The sequence below is a fragment of the Periplaneta americana genome, chromosome 13 (assembly GCF_040183065.1).
Source record: "Periplaneta americana isolate PAMFEO1 chromosome 13, P.americana_PAMFEO1_priV1, whole genome shotgun sequence".
Lineage (NCBI taxonomy): Eukaryota > Metazoa > Arthropoda > Insecta > Blattodea > Blattidae > Periplaneta > Periplaneta americana.
The window spans coordinates 19629662-19656982 of NC_091129.1; positions in this window are offsets into that span (position 1 = coordinate 19629662).

Consider the following 27321-nt stretch of genomic DNA (forward strand, 5'->3'; position numbering starts at 1 on the left):
ATTGAAGGATCTACATACTTAAACATGAAATTAGTGATAAAATGTTAGGTCACTTAGTATGTTTATAAAATAGAAGTGATATAACGCTGCAGGTTCAAGGCGGAAGTAGAATATATTACAATATATAAAAAATCTGTTATGAGTTTTGTAATTAAGTGTATAGTTAAGCAAACAATTAGGTTGGAAGCTTGTATAGTTTGGCAACATCGCATCGTCGACTTGCCTGCGGAAGAAAATAAACACCTACTCGATCTCAATAGCAGCATTCAGTCTTCTAGTTAGTGCAGCAGGCTGTATTTCTACAGGGTGTCCCAAAAGTTTCCATACGTAGGAAATGTAAGTTCAAAATGTCCCGCGCCGTTGCGTCGTTGTCTAACGCATCCTGCCTAGAACTCGCTTTACGGAATGCGCGCTGGTACGAGTCCTCATGGGGGAGAAAATTTTCTCAAAAAATTCCGGCCAGTGTATGGGACCGGTGCCTACCCAGCATCGTGATACACTTGGGGGCTATACGATAGGTAGCGAAATTCCGGTTTCGCAAACCAGCTGTAATGTTTGTGGGGATCATCGTGCTAACCACACGATACCTTCATTCTGGTTGGATGATCGTCCACCTCTGCTTCGGCATGTGGACGTGAGGCCAGCAGCCGGCTGGTCGGTCTTCGCCCTTCATGAGCTGTAGCGCTATGGATTTACTTTACTTCATTTTAAGTTCAAAATAAAGATGTCATAATTATAATGTGCTCAAAGTGTCAAATGCTCTCCCCACATCTCACACCTCTTGCTTTTTACCTCTGGGTTTATTTTAAGTCGTAGATCTGCCAGGAGAAAACTGGGGACTCTCAACATCTGAAAGGTGTCAAGAGAAAACAGGGAATTTCACGACATAACCTTAACGAGAACAACAAGTTTCAATACCTGAACATTCCTGGTTTTTAATCAGTGTAACAATTGTTTAAGCGTTACCTTATACGGACATTTTCCACTTTTAAATTGTTTGTGATTTTACAGTTCTTTAGTCCCAGTTTGCACCTATACAATGCACTATATATAATAAAATCGCTAAAATTGGACATTCCTTGCTTTCCCCCGATACCTTTCATCAGAAAGCCCTTATCGTCGACGCCTGTCATGTTATAGTTTTTGCATCGGAACAGGTTGGAAGACATTCACTAACCTGTGCCTGACTCTTGAATGCCGTTATATTGAGCACATTATGTAACATTTCTATTTTGAACTATTTTTTTGTGTGGAGATTTTTTGAACACCCTGTAGTTATGAACATAATTTAGATAATTACACTCTATCTATGCTACAATACTTCTGTGCGGTATTGAAAGTACACTCATTAACTCATATATGATAATACCCAAGTGGTGTATAATTCATTCTCGAATCACCATGACTGGATACTTTCAAAGGAATTGTTTGCTTGTTATTTTTTTTTCTCAGAAAGTCATCAATTTTCACTTACATTATAATATTAGAATGAATGGTATACAGTATGTACTTGGTGTTATGAAAAGCTTACGATATACTCACATTAATTATTTCAATTCACCAAAACAAAAATAGTGCCTGCGAACATCATGGTTTCCAAATTGCATACCTGCTGAGACCCGGTTCATTCTTCGTATGAGGTGGTTTAGTGGTTCCAATTATTAGAGCTGAAGGTGGTTATCTCCCTATTCCAGCTCTTTACTCTTTTCTATTGGTTGTGTGCCTTTAGTAAATAAAGAAATTTCTTTGTGTATGTTCAATCACATTCCTGAGGTGTTGAAGCCAAAATTATGAACTTTACTTGCTCGTGACTGATATATTGAGTAAAATTGTCACTTATCTTTTCAGAATTAGTACTTAGTGTTCAGCAGAACGCAACCAGCAAAAATGGCATTTTCTTGTAAACGGTTAATTTGCTGACCCATGTTTCCTGGAACATTCTTGCTTCCCTTCTTTTTTAATCTCATTTCTACAATTTTACCATCACTTTCGAAATATTCTGTATATTGTAAAGAAAACATAAAATGACACAAATTTTATTTACAAATCATGTATTGCATAAATGTTTTATTTTTGCAGGTAAGATGTGCTGAATTCAGTCAGAGATCTGCTGTCAACAACAGTTTCGTAAGTTTATACCTCTACATAAGTACTACTAATATTTAATTATCTATTATAAAGTAGAACCTCACTAATTCGGACTAATAGGGGGAAAACTCAGGCACAGTTAGTAAAAGTCTGCAGAGAATTTACTGGGACAGGATTATTAAAATTGGAAGAATAATGGTAATGTATAGTTCTTGAATTACTAACAAGGTGCTTAATAATTCTATTTTATCAACATATTGAATACAAAACGTTAATTCAAAACTACGATTCAATTTGAAGATATTCAGTTCAATTCAATTACTGTACAGGAACTTCATACTGTAACTAGTCTTTACAAATAGAACACAAAACATTAATAAAAAAAATTAGCTTGAAGTTCTTTGGTAAAGTCAATTACTGCACAGGAAGTAATATATTTGAAAATTTTAAGTTAAATTTAAAGAAATAAGCAAGTGTTGTTTGTATATGTTTGAATTGCAGTTCTTTATGTAGGTCTGCAGTACATCATGACACATTTCTTTAAAGAAAACATAAAATTAATGTTAGTTTTTATTACTGTCCAGAAATTTAATAAATATATCTCATATCTTATGTTGATTAATTTGATGTTTTATTCATCATATTTATCAATCTTTGAGGGAGGGAACGTAATGAAACGCTTTTAGGAACTTGGCAACGCAGAAGTTAAAATTAGAGCAAACGATAATGTGTCTCGGTTATAAAGATATTGGATTTATGGACGTCTTAACGTGGCGAAGACATTTTTCTGGAAGCAGAAGAGAAAATATATTTCTTATTTATATTTTTCATTACGGTCATGGATTAACATTACTCAGTTTCATAGGTATGTGAACTTAAATGCTATCTTTCTAGAAGAGCCTTGTTTTTTAGTCTACTATATAACGATAAAGATGCCCGTGTTCACGTCATTGAAACACATAAATTGCAGAGATGCTGTGTTCCCTTTTTTCTTTACTTCGACATTAGAATGAGATGTAGGCCTATGTTCAGTATAAAAGAATTCGATTGCATGTTAGCCTTGGAAAAGACATTGGCCTGCTGAATTTTGTAAGTGTCTCAATCAGAGAACTGCAAAAATAGCACTTACGACCGGTTTAGATTCGACTGGTTAGAGAACGTCCGTCAAGGTCGGACAACCGTCTGTATATTCGATTTTCAACCGATTACCCGTCATGTTTTGCAGATAGACACAACACCAAGCGCACTTCATCATACATGAAAACAACATTTTCTGAGTACACAAACGGAGTAACTATTTGAAGAAAAGTAACTTTGTCTTATTAAAAATGTGTTTTGCTTGATATACGTCTACAATTATTAACTGGATACTTTAATACAATAATCGTGACTAATACATAAATGAACAAATTGACACTGATAACAAGAAAGAAAATTATTGTAATGCAGAATATGAAATTTGGTGCGTAAAGAAATGCAAGAATAAAATAAATTACAGTTACTGAAAAGAAGAGCAAATATTTTCATAGGTCTACATTCTAGTGTAAAATTTACATTTTAAACTCAAAATACATACCTCCCAAACAGTAGTTGTTAATATGCTCGTATAATGCTTTTTAATTACTCTAAAGAGCTGCATTATTATTTCATTAATAAATCATTTTTAAGAAGATAGTGTTACTAACAAAAGAAAAGTACTCTGAAGCTCAAATGCTTCTACTTTCACAAAGCATGTTGTTGCTCTTGAAAGTACTGGATGATGACTGGATGATGAATCAATCAATGAATCTATGAATGAATCAACTAATGAATCAATTAATTAATCAATCAATGAATCAATGAATTAATCAATAAATTAATCCATATATGAATTAATTAATAAATCGATGTAAAAATGAATCAATGAGTAGGTGGATTGATGGTGGATGAATCGGTGGATGATTGATTCATTGATTGATAGGACGTACTGAGAGAAGAAAAATTATCAATTAAATGGTAGGCCTACACGATCATAAACGCGTCCTTACAAGGATTCTTGTAATTCCTGCATGATTGAATGGTGTCTGTCTTTGCCGTCCACCCACAAAGAATAAGAAACAACTCGAATATTCGATAAATCGACCCTGAGACACTCCGCGATATGGGAGAGTTTTACATACTGACTATAGTGCCAGGCGTTCAATAGCAATATTTAATTTCTATTTTTCTTAACCGGTTGTGCACGACTCTAGTCTGAATGCACACCGAAATCGTTCTCAAAGTTATGGACAAATGGAAAGTTTCTCCTTTCGGGTTTGAAACGAGTCTCTTTCAGGGAGGAATCTGTCAGAAAACACTATGATAACTCGCCTTCCCCACTATTACACACAGGTACTTTGATATTTGAGAGTGATAGTATAACATAAGTGCTTATGTGTAGTTTGGTGCACAGTTAATCTCATTAATAAAATGTCATTGCCTTAATTGTTGAAGTTTCATAAGGAATAATTTCCTAAATTTTGTTTCCGAAGTCATTTAATTAAGTTCTCAGAAACTGTACGTCCATTTTGTTATTTGAAGCGTAGATATTTCATTTTTACGGATGACGAGGAATTCAAAGACATAATTGGTGTGACATTCATTTTAAAACGCTACAGTCTACTCGTGCAAAGTTGAAAATTCTGAGACTTGTTGTTAAGAGTAGCAAAGAAATAAATAACATTTAAATGTTGCAATAATTAGTTTTCTACCACATAAGATTTTTTCATTTTGCAAAGGATAAAAATAATTTAATACAAAATGTTGTTTTCTAATGCCAGGCGTTTGACAGTGAAGTCATTTGACCTCTCGTACTCCAATATGTTTCAAAGATTTGTCACGGTCAGCCACTGAAGCACAGATTTTGAGGTGTTCCAAATCCATTGCTTGGTTTGAGTTGCACAATGGGCAGTTAGGGGACTGATATATCCCAGTTCTATGCAGGTGTTTGGCCAAACAGTCATGACCTGTTGCCAATCTAAATGCAGGTACTTACTACAGATGCATATTCAAGCTTGGTTCTGACTAACGTATAGTATAAAATTAATAAACACATAGGAGTGGAAAAAGAATAAGTTATAAATCTGATTAAACCAAGCATTCTTAATGAATGGGTATAAATATATTGCACATGATCATGGAAATATAATTTAGAATCAAGTAAGACACCAAAATCTCTAATACTATCTTTCCTAGTAATTATGACGTTATTAGGAGAATAATTAAATTTTTTGAGGTTGTTTCACTTGAATAATAATAATTATCATTATCATTATCATCATCACCATCATTAATAGGGATACATCTTCCTGTATCCAAAGTGTTGAAATACATATCTTCTTCCTCCATTCTTCTCTTGCCTTTCACTCCAGTTCTTCCAAGCATCTCTCCTACATTCCACTTCTTATATAGTCCATCCAGGTTTTCCTTGCTCTTCCCCTCTTTCCTCTTCCCTCTTTCCAATAATAATAATAATAATAATAATAATAATAATAATAATAATAATAATAATAGTTCATATAGCAGTTGAATATTTTCACTATAGCTTCCGAAGCTAGTTTTCTCACATTATTATGAAAATCAGAATGATTGGGATTCCAAAAATGTATACTTTCTTGTGTAAATACTTCGATAAAACACACATAACTTCTTCTGTAGGTTTTATTCTCTACATTTTGAGATCCAGAAGATATTTCTTTGTCTTTCTAGTGCTGGTGCTCACACATAATTACCAGAGAAGTAAAAATGTTCCGTCCATACCGAACTTGAATTCCCTTTGATATACCGACAAACGACGGATCACCACCGAAACGAATCAGCAAACACATTCGTTCTTTGTTCGTTCGCTAGGTGCATATTCGTCTACATATGAACAAGTTTTGTTGTAAATACGAGTATTTTAAAGAATGAAATATTAGAATGGACAGTGATAGTTTGTAATTTACATGAACGGATATTGTAATAGTTTTTGATAAGAGGGATAATCCTTGTATTAAATACCAGTATTCGTTACGAAAAGCGAAAACTCGAAATATAATATCTTTATGCTCGACCATGCCGAAATGTAGTAATTATACACCTGGTAGCAGACCTTTAATGCATGTCATTAAAGTACACCTACTCATTAAAGGTCAGGTCTTTCAGCCAATGACGACTCAGGTTACAACTGTTCAGCCAATGACAGGTCAGCTTTCTACCGTTATAAAACCGCAAGTATCGATTATTCTCGGATATGCAATCAAAAGAGAATTAGCGAAAAGTCACGGAGGCTGGAAATCCAATACTGTCGCAGAAGGTTATGTTCTGTTAGTATAATAATTAGCGTTAATTGTAAATAATATTCAAATAAATTCAATTTGTCATCTCGTTTTTCAATGTCTAATTTAATTTGAATGTTATCTCTGTAGGTTCTTATGGCCTAGCTAGGTCAATGTGAACATCTGTTCCTCGGAAAAAATCAATACTTTCGCGTCTGCCAACATCTCACGACATACGGGACATTGGTCAAGGTCAGATACTAAGAAAATTAATAATATCAAATTAGAACTATGGTCGAGCATAAAAAGTCGTATGAAACACCTATAATGGTAATTAAGAAGCTCGTATGAAAATTATGAAACTCGCTTGCGCTCGTTTCATAAATATCCATACTCGCTTCTTAATTACCTTCATTATAGGCTCGTTGCATAATGTGCTAATGTTTTACAGTTTTGTTGAGAATGAAATGACACTGAAAGAGTTTTCTGGGTTCTCTTTCTCACACACAATGGCTTGTTATGTCCTTTCTTTGTCGTACATACATAAATAAATTTGTTTCATTAATCCCCATGGTCTCAAAATTTCACAAAGAGTCCATTTGGTAAAAAATATAAAACAGTAATGAAAAGTGTAATAGATATTTCCTTTGTTTTTTTTCACTCCATTAGGAGCATTTCGCCAGCAAATCATACATTCTCTTTTCTCACAAACACTTTATTATGCAGTGTGTAGTCATCAAGATATCCTTACTTCGCTGAAAACACGAGAAGACTTCTAAAATATTAATTACTTTTAGAAATATGTCACTATTACTTCTGCTTATGGAATTAAAAGTTGCTTGAACCTCTTATAGCAGGAAGTGTATAGTAGCTATATGCCGAGAAGGTAAAGGGAATTTATGCAGCGATATAACACCTGCTTCATGACAACGCTTTCTCTGAAGCCCGTGCTGCTCTCTTTATTAAATAGTAACTTCTTATTAACTGCACTTTTACAGTTCCACTACCATAGGTACACGTCTACAAGTACATGCTGAAGAAACATAGTAGCTTTTACACTGATGTAACCGAAAACCAAGTGAAAATTATCGTTGTCTACCTTAGGTGTTTGTTGACAATGAAATCAGTTTTACAGCCTTGTTACAAATGCCTTTAAAGTTAGCTTAATTTTCAGATATAGATTATGTTTATAAATATTTAATGTAGGTATATTTATTTATTTATTTAAATATTTATTTATTTATTATTTATTTATTTATTTACTTACTTATTTACTTATTTATTTATTTATTTACTTATTTATTTATTTACTTATTTACTTACATACTTTCTTATTTACTTATTATTTACTTATTTATTTATTTATTTATGTATTTATTTATCTATTTATTTATACTGGCAGAGTGAAGGCCATAAATCTTTCGCTTCCACTCAACCAGTATAAGAACAATAGCAAATATAAAAATTGCTGAAATACAGGAACAATATACAATTAGTAATAATTATACTTACTTACTTACTTACTTACTTACGTACTGGCTTTTAAGGAACCCGGAGGTTCATTGCCGCCCTCACATAAGCTCGCCATCGATCCCTATCCTGAGCAAGATTGATCCATTCTCTATCATCATACCCCACCTCCCTCAAATCCATTTTTATATTAGCTTCCCATCTTCGTCTCGGCCTCCTTAGAGATCTTTTTCCCTCCGACCTCCCAACTAACACTCTATATGCATTTCTGGATTCACCCATACGTGCTACATGCCCTGCCCATCTCAAACGTCTGGATTTAATGTTCCTAATTATGTCAGTTGAAGAATACAATGCGTGCAGTTCTGTGTAGTGTAACTTTCTCCATTCTCCTATAACTTCATCCCTCTTAGCCCCAAATATTTTCCTGACAACCTTATTCTCAAACACCCTTAACCTATGTTCCTCTCTCAACGTGAGAGCCCAAGTTTCACAACCATAAAGAACAACCGGTAATATAACTGTTTTATAAATTCTAACTTTCAGATTTTTTGACAGCAGACTGGATGATAAAAGCTTCTCAACCGAATAATAACAGGCATTTCTCATATTTATTCTGTGCTTAATTTCCTCCCGAGTATTATTTATATTTCTTACTATTGCTCCAAGATATTTGAACTTCTCCACCTCTTCGAAAGATAAATTTCCAATTTTTGTATTTCTATTTCGCACAATATTCCCGTCACGAGATATAATAATATACTTCAGGATTTACTTCCAAACCTATTTCTATGAAAGCAAGTTAGAATCTGAAAATCTGATATGCAGTCATGGATGTTCTTTTGACTTCAATTTAATCATTTCGCTAACACGTTTCTCTATATTTTCGAAGTCCTCAAACAAAGTCATAAAAATAACAATTCCAGGCGACACAACTGGAACCCTTTCAGAGACACAGTAGGTGTGAATCGGCATGCAAGTGTTAGGGATAGGACGGGGCTCGCTCTCAATAAGGCACTTGTTGAAACCCCATCAAGCATATTGCATTGCAGTGTTTGCAGTCTGTTTCAGAGATGCCTGCCTCTTAATGCTATTGATTTGCCCAGGAGAGCGTGCAACGTCCAGAGGATGATTTACAGACACAGATCAGGTTTCAAACATTCTTCCTCTGCGGTTGGTGTAAATCTGTGCAGAGAAGTGAAATCTGCCGTTGTTCAGAGTGAGTGTAGCTGTCGTGTGAATATGAACGTAGGAGAACGAGATTAGGGATCTGTGTTCGATACATTTCCGTTTTCTTAATGGATGTGAAACTTTTTCAGATTTTCGTTGTCGTTAGGCTAATGAGTAATGCAGTTTCAGGGTTTTAGAAAGAAATGCTAATAATAATTTTGCTGCAGAATGCAGCACGTTATCTATAAACTCACAAACAAATTCAGTTTTTGTTACAGCATTCTTGAGAGAAAATATAGGTTGATTTAAATTGTTGTTGTTTAGTCAACTGACCGAAGACAGGTCTGAACCTCACAAGTGATACCAAGAAGGCACCACTTATGAGGCAACTAGACCAGGAGATAATGGGGTAGAGTGGCCAGTTCTTTTCCCCTGCACTACGTCCATCGCCAACTAGCTACATATTACACTAATCAGACTTTAAATGCATATGTTCTTCCTCTGATACATCGTGAAGTGAGATGTATTGTCTGATAATTGATGTACATATCAGTCAGAACCTCAATCAGAGAACTGATTTAGATTAGAAAAATTAAAAAAAGACCTTCAAATGTTCTTTCCAACGAAACTAAGTTCAAATTTCATATTTATTTACAATGTGTAACTACAATATAAAGCTTCATCGAGATAATACAAGAAAAAAAAGGAAACAAAGAGAAACAGAGATAGCAATTATGATAGTGATAACTGATGATAATAATAATAATAATAATAATAATAATAATAATAATAATAATAATAATAATAATAATAAATACATTATATATTAATGGTCAATTTTACAAAAGCACAGTTACAATATTTACTATATGTCATGGGTTAAGCCGAAGTTGCGCAACCTGACAGGTGTTCAACAAGCAATTCCATCAATTAGAATGTGGTTTTTTAATTTAAATTTGAATTTTGATTTTGTCCGACAGTCTCTGACATGGTCAGAGAGAGAATTTCAGAGCAGTGGAATCGATATGCTGAAAGATATTGAGCAAAAGGATGTTCTGTGCAGAGGAATAGAGAGAAGGTACATGTTCCTGATTCGAGGTAGTGAAAGGTAAACAAAACGAGATGCTAGGTAAAAGGGTGTGGAGGTGTGGATGATTTTAAATAGTAATAAGAGAGAGTTGAAGAATCCTCTTTCTTTAAGTGGACTCCAAGACAACAATTCTAGTGACGGTGTTACATGATCGAATTTTTAATGGCAAGATCAGTATTTAGATTCGTGAATAGAGAATCGCAATAATCCAAGTGGTGCATCACTAAAGTTTGGCTCAGGTACTTTTTAAGGCTGAGAGGTGAAACGTTGGTTAAGTGTCTGAGGGAATGAATTATAGAGCAAATTTTCTTACATATGTAGGTCACTTGAATTTGAAAATTTACATTTCAATCTAAATATACTCCTCAATTTTTTAATCTCTTACTTACTTACTTACTTACAAATGGCTTTTTAAGAACCCGAAGGTTCATTGCCGCCCTCACATAAGCCCGCCATTGGTCCCTATCCTGAGCAAGATTAATCCAGTCTCTATCATCATATCCCACCTCCCTCAAGTCCATTTTAATATTATCCTCCCATCTATATCTCGGCCTACCCCAAAGGTCTTTTTCCCTCCGGTCTCCCAACTAACACTCTATATGCATTTCTGGATTCGCCCATACGTGCTACATGCCCTGCCCATCTCAAACGTCTGGATTTAATGTGCCTAATTATGTCAGGTGAAGAATACAATGCGTGCAGTTCTGCGTTGTGTAACTTTCTCCATTCTCCTGTAACTTCATCCCGCTTAGCCCCAAATATTTTCCTAAGCACCTTATTCTCAAACACCCTTAACCTATTTTACTCTCTCAGAGTGAGAGTCCAAGTTTCACAACCATACAGAACAACCGGTAATGTAACTGTTTTATAAATTCTAACTTTCAGATTTTTTGACAGCTGACTAGATGATAAAAGCTTCTCAACCGAATAATAACAGGCATTTCCCAAAGTAATTCTGTGTTTACTTTCCTCCCGAGTGTCATTTATATTTGTTACTGTTGCTCCAAGATATTTGAATTTTTCCACCTCTTCGAAGGATAAATCTCCAAATTTTATATTTCCATTTCGTACAATATTCTGGTCACGAGACATAATCATATACTTTGTCTTTTCGGGATTTACTTCCAAACCGATCGCTTTACTTGCTTCAAGTATTTTCCCTAATCGTTTGTGTATTTTCTCCTAACATATTCACGTCATCCGCATAGACAAGAAGCTGATGTAACCCGTTCAATTCCAAACCCTGCCTGTTATCCTGAACTATCCTAATGGCATATTCTAAAGCGAAGTTAAAAAGTAAAGGTGATAGTGCATCTCCCTGCCTTAGCCCGCAATGAATTGGAAAAGCATCAGGTAGAAACTGACCTATTCGGACTCTGCTGTATGTTTCACTGAGACACATTTTAATTAATCGAACTAGTTTCTTGGGAATACCAAATTCAATAAGAATATCATATAATACTTTCCTCTTAACCGAGTAATATGCCTTTTCGAAATCTATGAATAACTGATGTACTGTATCCTTATACTCCCATTTTTTCTCCATTATCTGTCGAATACAAAAAATCTGATCAATAGTCGATCTATTATGCCTAAAACCGCACTGATGATCCCCAATAATTTCATCTACGTACGGAGTTAATCTTCTCAAAAGAATATTGGACAAGATATTGTACGACGTCAACAAAAGTGATATTCCTCGAAAGTTACCACAGTTGGTTTTGTCACCCTTCTTAAAAATAGGTACAATTATGGACTCCTTCCATTGTTCTGGTACAATTTCCCTTTCCCAAATAGCAAGTACAAGTTTATAAATTTTGCTATATAACGCATTTCCTCCCTCTTGTATTAATTCTGCTGGAATTTGATCGATACCTGGAGACTTGTACTTTTTCAGATTTTCTATCGCAATTTCGACTTCTGAAAGCGTGGGTTCGGGTATAAATGGCTCAGCAGTTTGTATTTCAATTTGGTCCCGATCATTTCTATATGGCCTATGTACATTTAGTAGTTGCGCAAAATAGTTTTTCCATCTGTTTAGGATTGATGGAGAGTGTGCAAGCAAGTCACCATTCTCATCCTTGATCACGTTTACCCTTGGCTGATATCCGTTCTTAAATTCCTTTATTCCCTTATATAAATCTCTAATGTTGTTATTCTTACTATTTGTTTCCACCTCATTTACTGTGTTACTATATGCAATTGTGGTATTATTTATTTTTGTATTTGATATAGTGGCTAGATTCATTTTGTTTAATGCTCGTTGGTGGCCCATTATTATGGCTTGTGATTTGTTTGAATTTAGTCTCAGTCCAATCAAAGTGGTTTACAATTATTTCGAGCTATATTTAGAGCGGAAGTATGCAACTTCTCTTGTTGCCTTTGTACTGCTAAGTGATGACAGTTTTGAAAGTTTCATAGTAGGGTATTGAAGAAATTATCTTACAGACATCATATGAATAAAGAAATAAATATCATGAAACCGTACAGTAGTTACAACTAATGATCGAACTTGTCGCTCCGCTAGCAATACGCAGCTTGTATTCAAATGGAACATTGTTTGCAGTAACAAGTGAAAGGTATACATATAGAAACTCTACACTACAGAAAACTTTTCCATTTGTACTTCATTTTAAAGCGGTGTTGAAGTTCTATTCAAAAGGAAATACTTATATGTATGACGGTGACTCATATTTTGCATTATATGTTTTGCGAGATTCGTAAAAATTCGGTCCTTTGATTATATTAATACAAGTGATATTTTCGTTTATTGCTTATATTTCACTTTACATACCATTAAAACATTCATAAGAGTAAATACTTGATATAAATTTATTTTATTCTGAACCGAAGTGACAAGATAGAATGTGGACTTAAGCAAAGCACAGGAAAACATACTTTATAACGTCAAAGATGATATAATCACTTCTGGTTTTGTCCTATTTGGAAAAATACATTTCTAAAGGTAGAGTACGGATATTGAATTATTGGTTTATAAACAGACAGTGTATGCGGGATGATTTAAGGAAAAGTGAAATTGTTTCGTATAGGAGTATATGGCACGTGCCGCGTCGTCCGTCTTTTGTGTACCTGGCGAGTACAGCAGCGTACAGAACGAAGGAACCCCGGTCCGTTCATAACGCAATGTGTGCAGTTGTGTTATCCCGCTCAAGTATTTAGTACGAGTTGAATAGCGTAGTGCTGATTCATTCATAATGTCGGAGTCAAAACGTTAAATTCGCTCAGAGATACGAAATGCAATTAAGAAGTATGAGAGTGACATTTTATGTATTAACGAAGACAATATCTTGTGTAATGTATGTAACATTATTGAAATAAAACCACAACAACTCAGGCTATAGAGAAACATTGCAACAGTACATCGCACAGGAAATGCGTTGAAATGAAAACCGAAGAATCATCATCATCATCATCATCATCATCATCATCATCATCGTCATTATGATCATCATTTAGTTGTCTAACTACACGTGCAACATGATTTCAGTGCAAATATTCCTCTAAAGGAATTGAGTGATCCTCATTTTAGAGGTTTTCTTCAGAAAAAAACTGTTTAAGCGATTGGCGAAGACGATTCAGCTTCGACAACTTACGAGAATATATCGTCGTTTACTGCAACGCTGGTAATTGCATCAATGATGACAAGACTGAACCTTGCAAGGTATGTGCTACAGTACTTTATTTTTCTTTTCCATCTGACTGTATGGAGATACAGTAGCATGTTGACGTCGCCTGTTTACGTTTAAAACCTGGTCTGAATGCCAGTGATCAGAATGAAAAAATGTAATATAAAGTAAATGTGCACCTGCATTCAACGATGTCATCCCGCATCCACTGCCTATTTATAAATTACTAGCCGTACCCGTGCGCTCCGCTGCACCTGTTAGAATTAAATATAAAGTAATTACATAATTAGATCGACTATTGATCAGATTTTTTGTATTCGACAGATAATGGAGAAAAAATGGGAGTATAAGGGTACAGTACATCAGTTATTCATAGATTTCAAAAAGGCATATGACTCGGTTAAGAGGGAAGTATTATATGATATTCTTATTGAATTTGGTATTCCCAAGAAACTAGTTCGATTAATTAAAATGTGTCTCAGTGAAACATACAGCAGAGTCCGTATAGGTCAGTTTCTATCTGATGCTTTTCCAATTTACTGCGGGCTAAAGCAGGGAGATGCACTATCACCTTTACTTTTTAACTTCGCGCTTGAATATGCTATTAGGAAAGTTCAGGATAACAGGCAGGGTTTGGAATTGAACGGGTTACATCAGCTTCTTGTCTATGCGGATGACGTGAATATGTTAGGAGAAAATACACAAACGATTAGGGAAAACACGGAAATTTTACTTGACGCAAGTAGAGCGATCGGTTTGGAAGTAAATCCCGAAAAGACAAAGTATATGATTATGTCTCGTGACCAGAATATTGTACGAAATGGAAATATAAAAATTGGAGATTTATCCTTCGAAGAGGTGGAAAAATTCAAATATCTTGGAGCAACAGTAACAAATATAAATGACACTCGGGAGGAAATCAAACGCAGAATAAATATGGGAAATGCGTGTTATTATTCGGTTGAGAAGCTCTTATCATCCAGTCTGCTGTCCAAAAATCTGAAAGTTAGAATTTATAAAACAGTTGTATTACCGGTTGTTCTGTATGGTTGTGAAACTTGGACTCTCACTCTGAGAGAGGAACATAGGTTCAGGGTGTTTGAGAATAAGGTGCTTAGGAAAATATTTGGGGCTAAGCGGGATGAAGTTACAGGGGAATGGAGAAAGTTACACAACACAGAACTGCACGCATTGTATTCTTCACCTGACATAATTAGGAACATTAAATCCAGACGTTTGAGATGGGCAGGGCATGTAGCACGTATGGGCGAATCCAGAAATGCATATAGAGTGTTAGTTGGGAGACCGGAGGGAAAAAGACCTTTAGGGAGGCCGAGACGTAGATGGGAGGATAATATTAAAATGGATTTGAGGGAGGTGGGATATGATGATAGAGACTGGATTAATCTTGCACAGGATAGGGACCGCTGGCGGGCTTGTGTGAGGGCGGCAATGAACCTTCGGGTTCCTTAAAAGCCATTTGTAAGTAAGTAAGTAATTACATAATTAAAATAGGGCGTTTGATCCAGGGAACATTCGTGTTTGATAGAAGGATAAATCGTTTAATATGTTACTTAATTTAAATTGCATCCAAATAATTAAAATGCGATCATTTTGGTCCAGAGACACTCATTTGATGCAATGACAATTCCTTTAACATGTTTCTTAATTTTTATTCCATGCAACCATAGTTTAATGAAGATTGACATCATTTAGATTCAATGTGTATATTTTATTTTACTTGTTATAGGTTTCCGTTGAATTATGGTAATAACTTAATTTTAACCCTTGTTTTCTACGTATTCAGCAAATGGCGCTTGGCCCACTATGGTTCTGAACCCTTCAAATAACTTAAATAACTTAAATTATATTATATTATATTATATTATATTATATTATATTATATTATATTATATTATATTATATTATATTAATCAGAAGTTACTGTAATACCATTATAGCATTATGTCCATCTAGAGAAACTACACTTTCCAAGGGTGAAATAATAATTAATTATACAAATCGGTTAATTTAGCTTCCGATATTACTTCATACAAACACAGAAACATTCTTTGTAGGCTATCTTTCATAGCTTTCGATTGTTGCTGTCGAAGGCCCCTTATAGACGAAGTCATTTGTTTTTTAATTCATTACACGGCCTTAGATGGCAGTTATTTTAATTTTAAAACTCATTTATCTCATTAAATATCACTCCTATCAAAATTTTTCAAGGGATAAAACTTATTGAAAATTATTTTTAAAGAAACGTTTGTTATGTAACATTTTTCACAAAAATCAACAATAATCGAGATATTTCGATTTATTTAATTCAGGTCCCCTTATAACCCCCCTTTTAAATAATGTATTTTGAATACAATATAGCGTAAAATCTAAGTTACAACGAACTTAATTTATATTCCAATTTTCATCGAAATCCGTTCAGCCATTATCGCGTGAAAATGTAACAAACATACAGACAGACAGACAAAAATTTCAAAAAAGGGATTTTCGGTTTCAGGGTGGTTAATTATATATGTTAGGACCAATGATTTTTGGAAAATCGAAAATTACCAGAAAAATTTCGGCTACAGATTTATTATTAGTATAGATTGGAAGAAAAAAATATATATATATTTTGCGAGGTGCTTGCTAAATAGTTCAATAATTTATGAAATAATACATTTTCCTCTTGGACTTCTCGCATATTATTATGTTGGTAATTTTGATTCGTATGATCTAATATTAATATGTATTTTATCTTGCATCATGAATTTCATTGCTTTGACTAAACAGTTTGCGATTCATTGGACCTAACTTAAAAATGTATTTAGTTTGATCACGTGAAACGATTATTACCAGGGAAAGGATTTATATGTAAATACATATTTACTTATAAAGCTAATATAATTTATATTTTGCATTATCTTTATGTTTCACAATGTGTAGGGTTGAAAAATCCTACTTTTATTTTCCATATTTTTCCATATTTTAGAGTTTAGTACATATTTTCGTTAATTTCCATATATTTTCCATATTTCATATAAAACAGTCCATATTATATTAGGTTTAACAATAAAACAAAACAAAATTCCATTAACTTTTAAAAATACATTTCAACAATAGAGATTTAAACACATGTTCAGTAATCCCTTTAACATCAGAGTTATTTGAAAATTAGCAGTCCTATCAACAATGGGAAAGTAAGTTACAAAACTGTATTAATTTAATTTAAAATTTTTAACAGACTTCAGTTGTGCAGCTCAACAGTTAAATGCCAGTCAGAGTACACATGGGTTCAGTTTTGTAAATCATACTATAAAGACGGTAAATATGCCAAAAGTACGTCATTCAGTCAATTTAAAATCAAAACTAACAAGTTACATTTCAGAATTTAAAGAAGATGGTTTATCAACTGACAATAAAATATTATTTTGTAATTTGTGTCAGTGTGCAGTATCATCTACACAAAAGTTCCTGGTGCAACAACACATTACAACTAGTAAACATCAGGCCAACAAACAACTAAATTCCAAGCAGAGACAATTGTTTTTAACACAACCAACAACATCGAATGTAAGATCTGAGTTTAACATCGACCTGTGCCGTTCTCTCATCTCTGCTGATATTCCTCTCTACAAACTAAAGAATAAGGTCTTCAGGGAATTCCTTGAAAAATATACTCAACATACAATCCCGGATGAGTCAACACTTAGGAAGACGTATGCTCCATCCATCTACGATGAGACAATACAGAAGATAAGAGATGAAATTAAAGATAGTTCAATTTGGGTTTCCATTGATGAGACTCCCGACAAAGAAGGTAGACTTGTTGGTAATGTAGTTATCGGTTTGTTAAGTGAACAATATTCTGAACGAATTCTTTTACATTGTGATGTTCTAGAAAAGTGCAATAACAAAACTATAGTTAAACTGTTCAACGAAGCTATGGGTATCCTGTGGCCAAAGGGTATTATGTACGATAATGTGTTATTCTTTATTAGCGATGCTGCCCCTTATATGGTCAAAGCTGGACAAGCATTATCTGTTGTATATCCTAAATTGACTCATTTTACTTGTGTGGCGCATGCATTTCATCGTGTGGCAGAAGTGGTCAGAGACAATTTCCCTAAAGTAGATTTGTTGATTTCATCAGTGAAAAAAGTATTTCTCAAAGCTCCCAGTAGAGTTAACGTGTTGAAAGAAATGTACCCTGAAATTCCATTGCCACCAAAGCCAATTTTAACTAGATGGGGTACATGGCTAGAAGCGGTTGAATATTATGCCGAACATATAGACTCTATTAACAATGTTCTCCTTGCATTGGACTCTGAAGATGCAGTCTCAATTGATACTGCGAAAACAGTTACCTGTGACATAAGTGTGAAGAATGACTTAGCTCACATTCAGCATACATTTTCATGCATCATAAAAACGCTCAAAAGTCTCCAAAATAGGCACCTTTCACTATCTGAAAGTTTTGAAATTATAAATAGTACTGTGGAACAACTGAATCGTGGTAGAGGTAAAGTTGCAGATGCAGTAAGAGCTAAGGTGGACACTGTACTTTCAAAAAACCCTGGATATGAAGAACTACAAAAGGTTGTTGCTGTGATGAGTGGTGAATCAACAGTGAAGATTAACTTGGACTTATCCCCAGCAGACATTGTGAAATTGAATTATGTACCAGTTACTTCTTGTGACGTCGAACGCTCTTTTAGTCAGTATAAATCTATCCTCAGAGACAATAGAAGAAGATTCACTTTTCAGCACTTGAAAGAAATGTTTGTAACCTATTGTTATGGTAACAGACAATAAAAATTGTGTTTTGTTGAAACTACATTGGAAGATAAGGTACGTCCATTATATTTTTTGTTTAGTTTGATTAAAATGTACCAATATTTAACGTACATAGTCATTTTTTTTATAATTTTAAGTCCATATTTAATTCCATATTTTGGTAAAAATCCATATTTAATTCCATATTTTGGTAAAAATAACTACATATATATTTACATATTTCATATATTTTTAGTCCATATAAATCCGTTCCCTGATTATTACGAATTCCGAATACACAACACCACTTTGCAATATGTGTACGCCGAGTTAGCTCTGTGGTAGCGTGTCTGCCTCCAGACTAGCCGGCCCGTGTTCGATTCCCGGCGTGGTCTGAAATTGTTCATGTAAAGTTTATACCTCGGGACTAGGAGAGATAGCGGTGCACAACTTCTAATCACTAGACTCTGCACCAATATGCCTGGGTTAAATCCCAAATCTCTCCGCAGTGCATATGAAGAGAAGGCATACACACACACACACACACACTTTGAAATGTGTAGTCTATTTAAAATACATATGCTAATCACACATACAATAACATAAATACAGACATGGAAATCCTACACATACAAACCAAAAACTCAACACACTAAAACAATATGAAATATACAGACACACTAAAACACACCCTGATCAAATCCTCAACACACAGATCAATTTCAGAACACACACACTATATGACACAATTCTTCATCACACGAACGCACCCACACTAAAGCTAGCGAAGTTAAGATAGCGCCGAGAGCTAGTAGGCTCTGAGGATGGTGTCAAGTAGCACCGAAACAGCTGTAAGCTGCACATGCTTACATAATTAACACGAGTAAGATCCCCATTTAATCAGTTATTTATATTTAAGTGTTAAAAGTAGTGTACGAAAGATTCAACATGGATCTGTGAATACATTTTCTTCAGTATCACAATATCTTCTCTTGAAAATTATTTAATGAAATATAACGAAATTAGAGCATATTAGACGTTTTATTTCCCATCATTTAAGATTGTTCATTTTGGATTTTAAAATCATCAATACATTATGCTTTGCAATTATTCTTAAACACGAACTCATGAAAAATGTACAAGTTAGTCAGGAAAATGCGAAAAACCTTCATTTCCTTCTATCGGTTTTTTATTTGTAATACGCAAACAAGCAAGAAGTTAAGACTTGAACATGGATGAATCACGGCTTTATAGCCTATTTTCTGTGAAAATCGTTGTTGTCACGTTCCTTGCACGTGGGCAGGTGTTACATCAGTATGTATTTCTTTGTCTCTCTCTCACGTGTATTCTTTCATACAGCTACAGAAAATTTATTGCAACAATCATGGATATTTAAGCGTGACTGCACATCTTTCCTTTATTCATTTAAAGTGCCGGTAGGAAGAGTTTTATCCCTTTTACGACTTTCAACTTAAAGTGTTATTATGTAACCATGTCCTACTGTAAACATGACAAGGTCAAAGCCGTATTAAATACAAACATTGTGTAAAGTGTGATTTCCTGTCAGGGAGTACACATTCCATATAAACTTTGAACGATAGATTTATCAAAATGATAAATCGATTAAAACATAATAACATAGATAATAAGGTTATTAATTATTTAATAGATTTTATCCTGTCTTTGCCTATGTAAGTGATGTCAAAGCAAGCGCATTTTTCTGACCTTGAAGTCGTGCGCGGGCAGCAAGCGCTAAGTATGGAAAGAGGAAGGGTTGTGTATATGAACAAGCAACATGTTGGATTAAGAAAACAGTGGTGCACAAACTTCAAACGGAACGTTAAATTTTATGTAGTTGTTTTTATATGGCTTCTTTCTGTTTAAAATGATCTATATTGTCTATAAAACAAAACTACTAACACTGATTTCTTAATATTGCATTTGTGTTTTAAATCTTAATAACATAATAGAGAGTTAAGGAGGAATATTCACTTACATTCCATAGTAGTATAATATTTTACTGTATTAAATGGATGAAACACATCATTCATAAAGAAAGTGATAGGCCTATTCTAAAGAAAGAGATTGAGTATGACATGATAAGTTGGAATTTGTATTGATGGTAACTTTAGCCTCACAAAAGTAATCAATAAACTAATCAAAACAATATTACAGTACAAAGCAAAGTTACGTAGGTACTGTATCTGTTTTAAGTGTAACTAATATTACATAACAAAACACTTATCGCATTATGCTTTTAAGGTGATATAGTATTTGTGAGCAACTTCCTATCATCAGAATATTAAATTATTTTCTCGAAATCTGCTGAAGCTATTGAGCTGACATTTTTACAACACATGGGCACGTATCTTATGCTTATGATGTAACAGTATTTGCTTTGTTAATTCATTTCCTTACAAACAATTTACATGCGAATATTTTCAAAATTTTCAATACACTATCTTCAGTAATACGTATATACGATATATTAGATTTACGAAAGCATTCTATAAGGCTACTAAATAAATAGGCCTATACCTGAAAATTTCACTTTTTCTATACGATAAGTTGAGAAAATATTTCTTTTGAATAAAAAAATCAAACTTGTGATAAATGAGCATTAAAATTAAAAATAACATACTTATAATGCACTTCTACTTCTCAGGCAAATCTAAAAATTAACATGGATACAGTTTTAATAAGTTCTCTTCCCTTTATCTATTGAATCAGTGCTGGCCATCGCTGAATATAGCTCGACCAAGAGGCATATACCATCTCTTTCGTCTGTCTCTTTCCTTTCCGCTGTAAAGCGCCGGGCTCTCCTGGGATCTAAAGCGCTTGCTCCTGTGGGCATCCATTGACATGTCTGGTCTATGTTGAGATTTGACATCAGTTTTTTTACTTAAGAATTTATTGTCAGCTCTTTATTTCGAATATTCGACTTACTTATCACGAGAAATGATTGGCTGCAATTGACTTCAATGAGATTTTAGTTATTTTTTGTAGGAAAACTACAAACGTAATATACATACATGTGTTTCCAAAAGTATTTTATTTTGATGAAAAGTTGTAAATTCCAGACACAAAATTGACACAGGATTCGTAGAATCTGTTTTTCGTGAAACTTTTATACCCTGCATTAGGTTTTATTGTGATATTTAGATTTTTAAGGAATTGGTTGTAACATATGTGAATATGATTTAGAATGAAATAAGTTTAATGTAATATATGTGTTTTATTAATTTTTATTTTTGATTTATTTCATCGTTGAATTTATTTAACCATTACTCCTACAAGTATTTAAAATGGAATTACTGTGTTTAATTTGAATTTAATCAGTTTTTTTAGACACCCCTTAAGTCACGAAATACAAAGTTTTGGGGAAACGCAAAAAACTAGTTATAAGAAATGCATGAGTTAAGAATCGGCATATTTGAAATTGGAAATGTTAGTAAAACGTAACGAATATTTCTGTATGCAAAATAATATTTTTAAATAGAATATAAAATCAATATTTACGTTTGAAAATATTTGACTTACGGGATTTCTCAAAATCTGGTAAACATTCAACAAAACAATCCCTCTATTACATGAAATAATTGAAAATTTGTTTAAATATGTTACGAATTTGATTCTCAAAAGCAATTTTTTGAAGTTGACTTCATAATTTTTGCTTCATGTGAAAAAAATTTACTCTAACCTGTATGAAATGTCACTAAGGACATAAATAATAAAATTCTGCATGAAATAATCTATTACTATAATACATTACACAAAATAAAACTGTTTTATTTTAGCGAATCCAAAATTCAGGCACAAAATAATTAATTTACCAAACGTAACAGCTTTGACTGTAATTTTGTTCTTTCTGTGTCAGCCTTGTCACAGACTTTTTTATTTTATATTTATTTATTTAATTGCAGTGCGTCACAATGTTCAATGACAGCATTGACCTCCAGTCATACATCCATCACTCATTTATCAACATACAAATTTTATATACTGGGTGTATCAAAAGGTCAGGTCAATCCTTAAGGAGATGATTAAGGACCTTATTTTCAACAAAAAATCTTAGTAAACTTTTTCAATATCCATCCACGTTTCCGAGTTACACGAATATCTCAAAATGTCTCCCTCTCGCACGCCATCTGACCTCTCGCTGCACATTATCCAATCCGTGCGGGTGTATCTCCATTACAGCCGTGTTAATCTCTGCAACGAGCTCTTCTCTGCTTGCTACCTCCGTTTGGTACACTTTCTCCTTTATGCAGCCACAGAGAAAGAAGTTAAATGGTATTAGGTTTGGGGACCGCAGTGACCAGCCAATGGGACCACCCCTTCCAGTCCACCTACCTGGAAAATGAAGCTAGATGACAGCTGTGAACAATATGGGATGAAGATAAATGAGAACAAGACGAAGACCATGATTATCGGAAGAAAAATAAATAAGGTAAACTTGCAAATTCAAACTGAGGCAGTGAAAAAGATAACAGTTTGAATGACTTAGGATGTACTGTAGGTAAGTAGTAACATGAGCTGCTGCCAGAAAGTAAAAAAAAGGATAGCAATGACAAAGAAAGTCTTTAACAGGAAAATAAGCATCTTCTGCAGACATCTGGAAAAGGAGTCTAGTGAAGTATTTTGTGTGGAGTGTGGAATTTTATGGTGCACAAACATGAACTTTACAACGGAATTGAGGGAAACGACTAGAAGCATTTGAAATGAAAATATGGAGAAGAGTGAAACTTGTAAAATTGACCGACAAATTGGAAATGAAGTTGTTAGGAAGAGTGGGTGAAAAAAAGAATAATGCTGAACCTGATCAGGAAGAGAAAAAGAAATTGGTTCGGTGACTGACTGAGAAGAATCTACTGAAGAATTCAGTGGGAGGAATGGTGAACGGGAGGAAAGTTTGTGGCAGTAGAGGTTGATAGACAACATTAAGATACGTCGTTTGTATGCTGAGAGTAAGGGAAAGGCAGAAAATAGGAGAAATTGGAGAATGTCGGGTTTGCAGTGAAATACTACTTCTTGGGGAAAAAGGCAAGGAATGGATGAAATATAAACTTTGTTACCGAGTAAAGATTAATTTTTGGTCCTACAGAATATACCTGTTACAGTAACAATGATTATCAGAGGATAAAAATTCGCTTCGGCGCCCAGGATCGAACCTGGGTCCTTGGTTCTACGTACCAAATGCTCTAATCACTGAGCTGCAACGGAGTTCAATCCACAGCACCGGATCGAATATATTTGATCTATACTTCGATTCTTCGCCCAACAGTGCATATTACTGTGCAATCCCGGCCACCAAGTCACTCAATTGAGTGCGCTCCTTGTATAATGGTAGTTGACTTAATATATGTCAACATATACGTCGAACTTGGAGTTAGGTCACAAAGGGAGAAACACTAAAGGAGTGGATTCGATCCAGTGCTGGGAATTGAACTTCGGTGTAGCTGAGTGATTAGAGAATATGGTACGTAGAACCACAGATAACTCATCGCTATGTTAAAATTTGCAGCACTTTGAAGAGAACAACCGCCAGGATCGCCACCCGTCCGCCGTAAACGAACACGAGTTGGCAGTACAGTCGCTAATGCAATTCAAATGGGAATTATGACGTGACTCCTTATGTATCAACAAGATGGCAGCGTAGTATATCTGACAAAAGTTGTTAACGTCAAAGCCTATATGGCCGACCTACACTCATTCTACCTCACTTCGATTATTGCGACGTTTTGTTCAGTGATCTCAGGATTGATTCCGCTCAGAAACTACAGCGTGTTCATAACGCGTGCGTCCGCTTCATTTGTAATGTTCGATACTATGATCATATCTCACCTTCTTTCAAGAAGTTATCGTGGCTTAGGTTACATGAGAGGAGAAATCTGCACTCACTTTCTCTCTTATATCGAATTATGCACTCTTCATCCCCCTATTATTTATTCGCTCGATTTCATACTCTCTCTCGCTATCATAATATTAATACTCGATCACAACGCGATAACACGCTAGAAATTCCACTTCACACATCGTCTCTGTATTCCTCATCCTTCACTGTTGCTACCTCTCGTCACTGGAACTCTCTGCCGCCTGAAGCCAAGGGCTGCCGAACATTGAATTCTTTCAAATCCAAGTTAGAAAATTATCTTATGACGAGTTGCCAAACTAACTTACTATTGCTGATTTACTTCCATAAAAACTACAATAAATTTAAATATGATCCTCATGAATACCAGACGAGACAAAACTACAGTTTCTTTCTAAATACTCCCAAATGCCACACAACTGCTGGATTAAAACACAGCAGAAATTTTGGACCCAAAATATATAATAAATTAATTAGAGCTTACCCTGAGCTAAGTACACTTAACACACATAGATTTAAGAAACAAATCAGATTAATTATTTAATTGTTTAAGCTAATTGAGTTAAAATTGTTACTCTAATATTCATGTACTTCTGTATTTTCTATTTGTATATAGACCCTGTTATTACATGCTGTATGTATTTTACCATTTGTTAATGTGATTGTGCTCAATGAACTCTCGTAATTTTGTGATATATTTTGTATAACTGATCTGAACTGCGCCCGAGCACGAGCTTCTGCTCTTTCGGGCTGCAATGCCTAATGTAGCTCAAGTGTATAGTATTAATAAATATTATTATTATTATTATTATTATTATTATTATTATTATGACAAGTGTTGTATTGCATGTTTCCACGTATTCACATTTTTTTTATGTTCTAATGATATTCAACTTATTTTATTTTATATTTTTGTTTTCATATTTTCCGATAATGTTATATCTCTAATGTGATAAGTTGAGCTATATATAATCTTAATTTTCCTTATTGTGTGTACTTAGAAATATTGTATTCACTGTATACTTTGTACTGCACTATTTTATTACTACTACTATTATTATTATTATTATTATTATTATTATTATTATCATCATCATTATTACTATTCTTATTCTTATTATTATTATTATTATTATTATTATTATTATTATTATGAATAATTGTCTTTTTTTGTATGCCTCATTTATTTTGACCTGCTGTTCACATATTATTTTGCTTTTTTCTTTCTTTCTGTATGTTATATATATTATGTCTGATTTCTTCTTATTTGTTGTTTATTTTTTATTATTATTATCTTATTCAGTTTTGTGTGTAAAATTGTAGTGTAATTTGTAAATTTGTAGTGTTTTTGTAACGCAGTCTTTACTCCTGGTTGAGTGTTAGAGAAGGCCATATGGCCTTAACTCTGCCAGGTTAAATAAATCATTATTATTATTATTATTATTATTATTATTATTATTATTATTATTATCTGGGTATATATGATCTAAGGTAGAACCAAGAACCCGGGTTCGATCCCCGGCAACTGAGCGAATTTTTCTCCTTTAATAATCATTGTTTATGTTACTGAAATAAGAATGTACTATATTTTTAAAAACTGACTCAAAAAAAAAATTGTGATTATATAAACGTAAACTCGGAGACAATAAATATACCGGGCAAACCGTGACGTACATGATATTTAACAGTCAACATAATTTTACTAAATCCAAAAGCAATTAATCTATTCTTGCTAATCTGTCAAGACCATTGTTAAATATCGTATTAACCGTCGTTGTACGGAGAACTAAAGACGCAGTACACTTTAAGTTTGTATCAAATTGCCGCGATATTAATGTTCAGTTTTTGTGACAACCAGCTTATAGGACGCGAGCATTTCTGGTTCAGAATTACACGGCAGTGGTTAATCGAAAACTGGTACTACTAGATATCACGCGACAGCATGCCGCTAAAATAACCCTGCACAAAATCCAAGAACCAGATATAATCGAACTCTCTTACAACGTTCGGCGTATAGTCATTACCTCTGGAAATCAGTTTATGATATGTTTCTACCCAGAACCCATTCACCTCGTGGATGGAATTTACGAAATATTGATGCATACGAAATGATAATCGTTATCTTTCCGTCTAAGAACATGAGTGATATAGAGACACAAAAGAGTGGCATGAGACTTGAGCAGAATTGGAGGGACTGAACCGTTCAACCCGCGCCCATATTCAAGGCAAGGATGGATAATTATTGGATTTATAAAATAAAACCATCTGCCCTTCCATAAGGGTGACCACAAGGATCCAGGAAACAAATACATATATAAAAGTTTACAATGAAACAATGAAAATATATACAATATATTTCAAAAGTAAATTAAAGTGAATCACATTACTTGAAATAGAGATGAAGCTGCAGACATTCAATTGACACCTTTAGAATTTCTTTAAGGATTTCCTCAACATTGTAAAATGTGAATCCCTTTGATTTTGAAAGTTTATAGATGTATTTGGAGATGGTACTACGAACTCCAAAAAGAAGTCCGTGCACTGACCAACGATGAGCTATGATGTTAAAGTGCTTGCTAAAATAAGGGATGCAAGGTCCATAGATGGTTCTCTTTTAATCAACAGTAAACTTTGGCTGTTGTGCATCTCTTTTAAACTGGTAGTTGGGTCTAATATTGTTCCTGTGTTTGTTTAATATTAATGACAACAATATCTGCTCGTCTTGTTGAATCATCTTCCGAGATACAATGCACTTTTTCATGGACTTTTAATCCTTGTTGTCTTAGGATGTCAGCAAGCATTGTCCTCACCCTATAATGGCGGTTGTTCCGCAGTAACCCAACACGTGTCCCAGTGTTTCAGTCTCGACACAACCTGGGTGGCGGCAACGGGATGTGCTGAATGCTCTACCTGGGATTGATCGTACTGTAGAAA